The sequence below is a fragment of the Elephantulus edwardii genome, unplaced genomic scaffold, assembly GCF_000299155.1.
Source record: "Elephantulus edwardii isolate Elephantulus edwardi_28Jun2011 unplaced genomic scaffold, EleEdw1.0 scaffold00280, whole genome shotgun sequence".
Taxonomy (NCBI): domain Eukaryota; kingdom Metazoa; phylum Chordata; class Mammalia; order Macroscelidea; family Macroscelididae; genus Elephantulus; species Elephantulus edwardii.
In genome coordinates this window covers 1,006,597-1,014,750 of record NW_006400030.1, presented here as the reverse complement: position 1 = coordinate 1,014,750, position 8,154 = coordinate 1,006,597, and positions in this window count along the sequence as shown.

Genomic DNA, 8,154 nt, shown 5'->3' with positions numbered 1-8,154 from the left:
GATTGGGATAATTGGGATGGGAGTGTCAGAGACAGTGCGATTGGCACAGGACAGAGCGGAGTTTAGGGCTGTTGTACATAGGGTCACTATGAGTCGCAGGCGACTCGACGGCACATAACAACAACAACAACAAATCTTTAGAAACATTTTGAAGTGTATTTTCACTATCTGTGTCTCAATATTAAATTAGTCTAATCTGGGAAACTTTGGTGGCTTAATGGCTAAGGAATTACACTGAAAACTCAAAGGCAGAAAGTTTGAATCCACCAGCTGCTTTACAGGAGAAAATAAGCAATCTCCTCCTGTGCAATTTATAGCCTCCAATAACCTGCTGGAGTGTCAGCAATGAATCTGTGTTCTGACTTGACAGCACATGACAACAACAATTTGAGACCAAAGAGAAACTAGTGCCTAGAACCACAAGAATTACAATTTATGTAGTTCAGTTCTCCTATATTTTATGGATGTTGAAGAAAAGTATATGACGGTTAAATGGTTTGCTGAGATCCATAATGGGACTAGTTGCAGATTTTTCTCTGAATACATGTTCAATTCTATTTAATGTGGGAAAAGTGTAAAGGAAAACAACTGACTACACTCTGGTGGCCTAGTGGTAAGAATCTGTTCTGCAATTCCAAAGGCACGCAGTTCAAATCCACCAGCTGTTCTGTAGAAGACGGATGGGCAGCCTCCTCCTGTGTGATTAACTGCTCCAGAAAACCCACTGGAAGGTCAGCTATGGGTTGGTTGTGACTCCATGGTACACAACAACCACCACCAACTGGTAGTAGGTTTTGGGAAGGCCAACAGAATTTGAGGTACAATTGGACTGAGATGGCAAGATTAAAAGGAACCATGGTGGTGTAGAGGTTAAAGGATTCAGCTAACCAAAAGATATAAACTCCAGAATAAAGATGAGACAGACAATCTCTATAAAGATTAAAACTCTTGGAACTCCTTCAGACACTTCTTCCCTTGCCATGAGTCAAAATGGACTTGGTGGCAGTGAATTTGGTTTTGTTTTGGGGTTAATATTCTCACGTTTTTAAAGATAATGGGGTGGGGTTTTTTTTTTTTTTCTTGTTTTTACAGAGAACAAGATCCACGTATCATCTGACTTTCTGCAGTCACACCATGTGCCATGGCTGGGTGTGGAAAGGGATTTGATGTATTCTGATTACATAGACAAAACAAAAAGGTCTATCTGAAAGCTCTTCTACGAAGAACAAAGTAGGAGCCCTCACACTTTCTGATCTTAAAACATACTATGTAGTCACAGTAATCAAAACAGCCTGGCACTAGCTCCATGACAAACATACAGACAAATAGAATAGAATTCAGAACACAGAAGTAAGTCCATCCATCTATGGGCAGCTGAGTTTTGACAAGGGGTCAAAGTCCACTCAACTAGGAAGAAACAGTCTCTTTAACAAATGATGCCTGTAAAACTAGGAATCCATTTGTAGATAAATGAAACAGGATCCATACTTCACATCACACACACAAAAAAGTCACTCAAAATAGATCAAAGATCTCAATGTTAAAGCTAAAACTATAAAGTTACTAGAAGATACATAGTAAAAACAAAACAAAACCCTGTATGACCTAAATTTTTTTATGAAAGAGATTATTGTATCACTCACAAAAGCACAAAAGGAAGGTAAATTAGACAGCTGAATGTTCTAAAAATTAAACACAAAGACTTGTCAAAAGACTTTATAAATGCAATACAGGAAGCTTTCTGGAAGCATTGCAAAATGAAATTTTACAAAACACAAATTTGGAAGTGGAAGTTATGAAGTAGCTGAGAGCAAGAAATAATGATAAAAATAAAATAAAAATAGAATGGGTTTAAAGGTAACATAGATAGAAAAAGCTAAGTATGCAAAGAGACAACAAAGAAAATTGCTTATTGAAGTTTCCATTTTGTTACTAAATTCTGACACAGAAGATGGAGATTATTGCAAATAGTCTTATATTTTTCCAAAATGATTGTCTCCTCTGTAAATTAGTATTCAATTAGTGTACTAATTCCCCATCTTCTTTGAAGATCTGTACTGCAATGCTGAGACAGTAATTTGAAAAATGGCATAGAGAAAACATTAACTATGAGCACTATTCCCAGCACCTGCAGCATCCCTGCACTAGCAGTTGTCTTCTTAGTACTGGATAAGAACTGCTAAGGGTGCAGTAAGAAATAACTGTTCTCTGAGCATGTGTGCAACTCAATTATGTCTGTTCTAAGTCTACATCATTGCTCCTAACTTCAATCAAAATGTATTTGTTGTTGTGAAGAAGTAGGAAAAAGAATCCTTAAGAAATTTAAGGAGACAATACAAAACCTAAGGATTGCTTCTTAATGTTTCTCGGTACTCTGAGAAAAATTCTATTTTGCTAGCCACTTCATTCAGTCTCTTCTTTGATTTGACTGGATGGGATCTTTCAAAGAAAAGGTCATAACGATGCTCCCTCAAAATTCCTAAGTGGCCTTCCCAAAGAAAAAGTGAATCCTTTTATTATTGTCTTCACACTAAGAAAAATGCTATGATTTGCACTATCTCAAAACTACTAGAAGAGGTCAGCATCTCTTAAAGTTAGCAAGATAAGAAAATCAGCCCTTACTTGCCCTTAATCCTGGCATAAGGGCATGCCTTTATTGAGGCCTTTTCTTCCTTGGATCAACCCTAATCTTAACTCCTTAGCTATACAGTGGTGCCACTTAATCACTTAAAGATTTAAGGTTCTTTCTAATTCTACTTTTCACTGTAGTTTTTGGTTAACGTTATTTAAAATCTGTGGACCCGTCTTCGGTAATAAAAAAATCAGGAGTAGAACTGGAATTAAGCCAAATGTGGGGGTGGAGGGAGACTCACAATCTCCTAATCATTAAGGTTTCTCACATCCTTTAATGATTCTTAAAGGTTATCTCACACAAATACAGACTTATTCTTTAACATAGGATCTCATCGTGGGTCCACAATAAGGCAGCAAGGTCAGATAATTATAGCTGTATCTCAAACTGTGAAGAGAAAGGTTTGCTTCCATTACAGAAACTCCATCTTTATATTGGAAAAACATATTCAATATAAATTAAGGTCAGAGGTGAGCGAAATGGGCTTTAAGTAAGTTTTGAACACAGATGCCATCTAGTCTTTGCAGTCTGCAAAATTCTTTTCTAAGTGAATAAAGGTGTAGAGTAACTCTCTATTACCTTGATCAGCATCTAATACCAACCTGACACTTAGAATTAAATTAGAGAAACAAAACTGGATACTTTGAGACTTGAGGGCTAAGAGTGGGTTTAAACTCTTTCCTTATCCCATCTAAATCTAACTAGGTATACACTCTCCATTACTGAGGAATAGAGGTGTGTCTGCAGAGCTGGAGGTTCCCCTTGATGTTCTTTGGACAAGGAAACCCAATCCTTTCTTCTGACACACATGGTTGCAATAGAAACTATTCCCCAACTGCCAGTCTGGTTTTAATCTATCAATTCTAGTAAAATAGGATTTGCAAGGAACATTTAAGGAGAGAGCAAAATTACCAGAATTTACCATAAAAGAAAAGTGTTGATGAGGAATCAAATTTTAAGCAAGTATTCAAAACTGTAAGTATGAACATATGTACACACAAAGTGCATGCTGTACGAATACAACTATAGACATTTTAATCTTAGGTGTATCTTAAGTCTGCTTTCAGTATGATATTTGCATCTCATTTGAATAAAGTTTTTTGCTTATGCAAATGCTAGCAGTAGGAAAATACTGCCATTAAACACAATGGTTCTTAATATAACCAACATTATTAGAGGGGAATATAGTCCATATGTGAATGTTCCAGGTCTTACATAACCAAACCTTTTTAATTTTAATAATCTTTTATAGAAACATTATAAAATGGTATTATCCAGTTTTTATTTAAAATATAATGCTTAATTACATGGGCTCTTTCCCTAATGTTTATTGTCATCAATATTTAAGTATATGTGGCTCCATTTAGAAAATGGTACACTTTGTAGTGATGCTTTCCTCAGCATTGGAAGGTTTCAGACTGTTCTAACTGGAAAACACATCAGGCTCTGATGATTATTTTTGTGATTAGCCAAAGTCATATTTTTAACTTAAAAGATGATCCTATTCTGTGCAAATATACTAGTTACTAGGGAAAATAGAAGTGTGTCATTTAATGTCTAGAGTATAGTCTATGAAATAAGATGTTATATGATTTGGATGCCATGCAAACACCGTATTAAAACCATGTTGGTGGGCACTTGTGGTCATTCTCAGGCTGTTACGAGAGCTGCTGATGGGGAATGGAGGAATTGATGGTGGTTAGAGGGCAGTGACAGGAAAGAGCAGAAGCAAGGAAGATAATGGGGGTGGAAAGCAGAGTACACTCAGTCCTGCCTTCTGTTCCACATCCCCCCACGGTCTCACCTGCCTGATGGACAAAGCCCAAGAGTCCATATCCAAAGCCAAATCCTCTGCCTCATCTGTTTATATCCCATTTGTGGCCTAGTGAGGAAGAGTTTAGGTGTGAGGTATTAAAAATCACTAGAGGAAGGAGCTCTGGTGGTCCAGTGGCGAGAATCTGCACTGCAATCACAGAGGTATGTGGTTCAAATCCACCAGATTCTCTGCTGGAGAAGGAGAGGCAATCTCCTCCTGTAGGAGTAAGATCCAATTTGATGGTACGCGTGTGCGCGCGCGCGCGCACACACACACACACACACACACACACACACACACATTAAAATAAATCACTATAGGAAGTAACAAACTAAAGGAGTGACCCTCTCTTATGAAAAACAAAACAAAACAAAACCTCACTTTATTGGGCTATGGACCTACATGCATTTGGGTGTGTTGCCTTAATGACATTAAGTGTCATTGAGTTATTGTCATGTTGTTATTTGCCACTGAGTTGACTGAAACTCATAGCTACCTTAAGTACATTAGCTCTGAAACTTGCCCTATCCTGAGCCAACCTCATCATCTCTAACAGATCTACTCCCATTGCTCCAGTCACTGAGTCAATTCATCTCATCCTGGGTCTTCCTCTCCTGTGCTGTCCCTTCAACCTTCCAAGCATGATGTCCCTCCCCAAGCAGTAGTCCCTTCTGGCCACGTGTCCAAAGTATGTGAGATGGAGCCTCAAAATATTTGCCTTCAGGGAGCAGCCTAGTTTCACCCTCTCTAAGACAGAGCTATTTATTCTCCTGGCAACACTCTTCTCCAGTACCACAACTCAAATGCATTGATCCTTCTATCATCCTTAGTTACTGCCTTAGTTATGGCCTGGATCAGGCACACTGTAGTCTCTAGACAGACATCACTGCTCTTTAGCATTTTAAAGAGGTCCCTGACAGCAGACTTCTCCAATACTTGGTCTTTTTATTTCCTGACTGCTGGTGCCAAAAGTGTTGTTTGTGGAGCTGAACAAGCTGAAATTATTAACACTTTCAATCTCTTTTCCATCTATCAAGGGGCTCCCAATTGGCCCAGTGGTGAGAATCTTTGTTTTCTTGATATTGAGTTTCAATCCATATTGAAGACTACTGTCCTTAACCTTCTGCAGCAATCGCCTTTTGTCTTCATCAGTTTCAGCAATCAAGGTTGTGTCATCTGCATAGTGCAGGATGTTGATGAATCTTCCTCCAATCCTGATGCTACAATCCTCCTCATAAAGTCCACTCTAATGATTTCCTCTGCATATAGATTGAAATGGTATGGAGATAGGATGCATCCCTGAAGCACACCTTTCCTGATCCCAAACCCTGCAGTGTTTCCCTACTCTGTTGACTGCTTCTTGGTCCTAGTATAGGATTCACATGAGTACAATTAAGCATTCTGGGATTTCCATTCTTCTAAAGGTTAGCTGCAATTTGTTGCGATCTACACAGTCAAATGCCTTTGCATAGTCAATAAAACACAGACATTTCTTAGGTACTCAGCTTTCAGCCAAAATTCATTTAACGTTGGCTATGATGTCCCTAGTGCCACACCCTCTTCTAAACCCAGCCTGCATTTCTGGTAGTTCTCTGCTGATCTGCTGTTCCAGGCATTTCCAGATAATCTTCAGCATGGTCTTTCTTGTGTGTGATATTAGTGATATCATTCAATAATTCCCACACTCTGTTGTATCCCCTTTTTTTGGAATGGGAATAAATACAGATCTCACCAGTCAGTTTTCCAGGTAGCTGTCCTCCAGATTTCTTGGTATAACCTGGTGAGCATGTCCAGGGAAGCATCTGTTGGCTGAAATATGCCAATTAGTATTCCATCAAGTCATGAAGCCTTGTTTTTTTACCAATTCCTTCAGAGCAGCTTGACCTTTGTCCTTCATTACCGGTGCCTCTTGATCATATGCTGTTTCATGAAATTCTGTGGTAGCCAGTTCTTTTTGGTATAGTGCCTCTGTGTATTCCTTTCATCTTCTTTTGATGCTTTCTGGGTCATTCAACATTCAGCCTTCAGCATCCTTAAGTAACTTGAGCTTGTATTTGTTCCTCAGTTTCTTCTGCTTAAGAAATCCCAGGCAAGTTGGTCCCTTTTGATTTTCTGACTCCAATTCCTTGCACATTTCATTATAATGCTTAGCTTTGTCTTCTTATGCTGCCTTTTTAAACCTTCTGTTCAACTCCTTAACTTCTTGATTTCTTCCCTTTGCTTTGGCTTCTCAGCATGGTAGTGCAATATTTAGTCTCTTCTGGCATCCATCTTGGTCTTTTCTTTCTCTTCTGTCTTTGCAGTGACTTTTTGCATTCTTCATGAAAGATATTATATTTTCCTTTTTTTTTCTTTCTTGTTGTGTACTGTCAAACTGGATCCGACTGGCAGAGAAGGGGATTACCCCCTTCTCCATCAGAGTATCTGGTGGAATCAATCCGCGTGCCTTCGGGATTGCAGCACAGCTTCTTGTTACTAGGTCACCAGAGCTCCCTATGAATGATATTCTTGATAGCCTCCTATAGCTCATCTGGTCTTCCATGAACAGTAATGAGCAAAGAATATATAATACTAACTCCTGAACTGGTGGCCTAGTGGTAAGAAGATGCACTAAAATCCCAGAGGCATATGGTTCAAATCCACCAGCTTCTCTGGGATTGGGAATGTCCTCCTATACAATTTACTGCCTCTGAAAACACATTGGGCTATGAACCTACACACAGTTGGGTGTTTTGGCTTAATGATATTAAGTGTCTCTAGTGGCCTTATTGCAAGAAGTGTGCTGCAATCCCCAAAATATGTAGTTCAAGTCCACCTGGCGATCTGCAGGAGAAGGATGAACAATCTCTTCCCATATGATTAACTGCCTCTGAAAACTCACTGGAAGGTAAACTATGGATCAGTTTCAACTCTATGTTACACATTAACAACATTACATAAGCAATATATAATAATATTTAGTGTCATGTATTTGTATAAGCAATTCATCAAGGAACAACTTAGCTGGTTAAGTGACATTCATGAACCACAAGCCAACACAGCGGTTGAAAACATGATTTATTCCAATAAAATCTTATTGTACTCATCATGTGTTATAGTGCTAACCAGAGGTCGGTGGTTTAAATCCTCCAAACCAAGGTTAGAATCAACAAGACAGTAGTGGTAATGGGAATTTTATAAAGCCTTAGACTTGCTGCCATCTATTCCAATTTATAGAAAATCTGCAGGACCAATTAAAATTATGCTACATAGTTTCAAAGGTAACAATCTTTAGGAAATCAAGTTGCCATATGGTTTTCTTGTTAAATAGCTGGTGGGTTCAAATCACCAATCTTTAGAGAGCAGTCTAATATTTTTCTCCCCCTTTTTCTAAAATCTAAATTGATTATTAATTTCAGTGGAAATTTACAGAGATTTTGGATTTCCATTCATTCATTGTTGCACTTTTATCCCCTCCCAAACCTCCCCCCTAGTACACTACAGTCTTGGAAAAGTAAAAGAAAAATTCTTTCATTGGTTTACAAACCCTCCCCCCAGGTCCACTCCACTTTACAGCCTTTGCTCTGGACTCCTGTCATGACAAAAATATCTAATAATTTTCCCTCTTAAACAGTTCTCTCCCTCCTCTGTTTCAGTGCAGTACACATTATTGACCCCACCTTCTCAGTCTCCTCCCAACCCCGAGGTCAGTCCTCCTTTACAACAG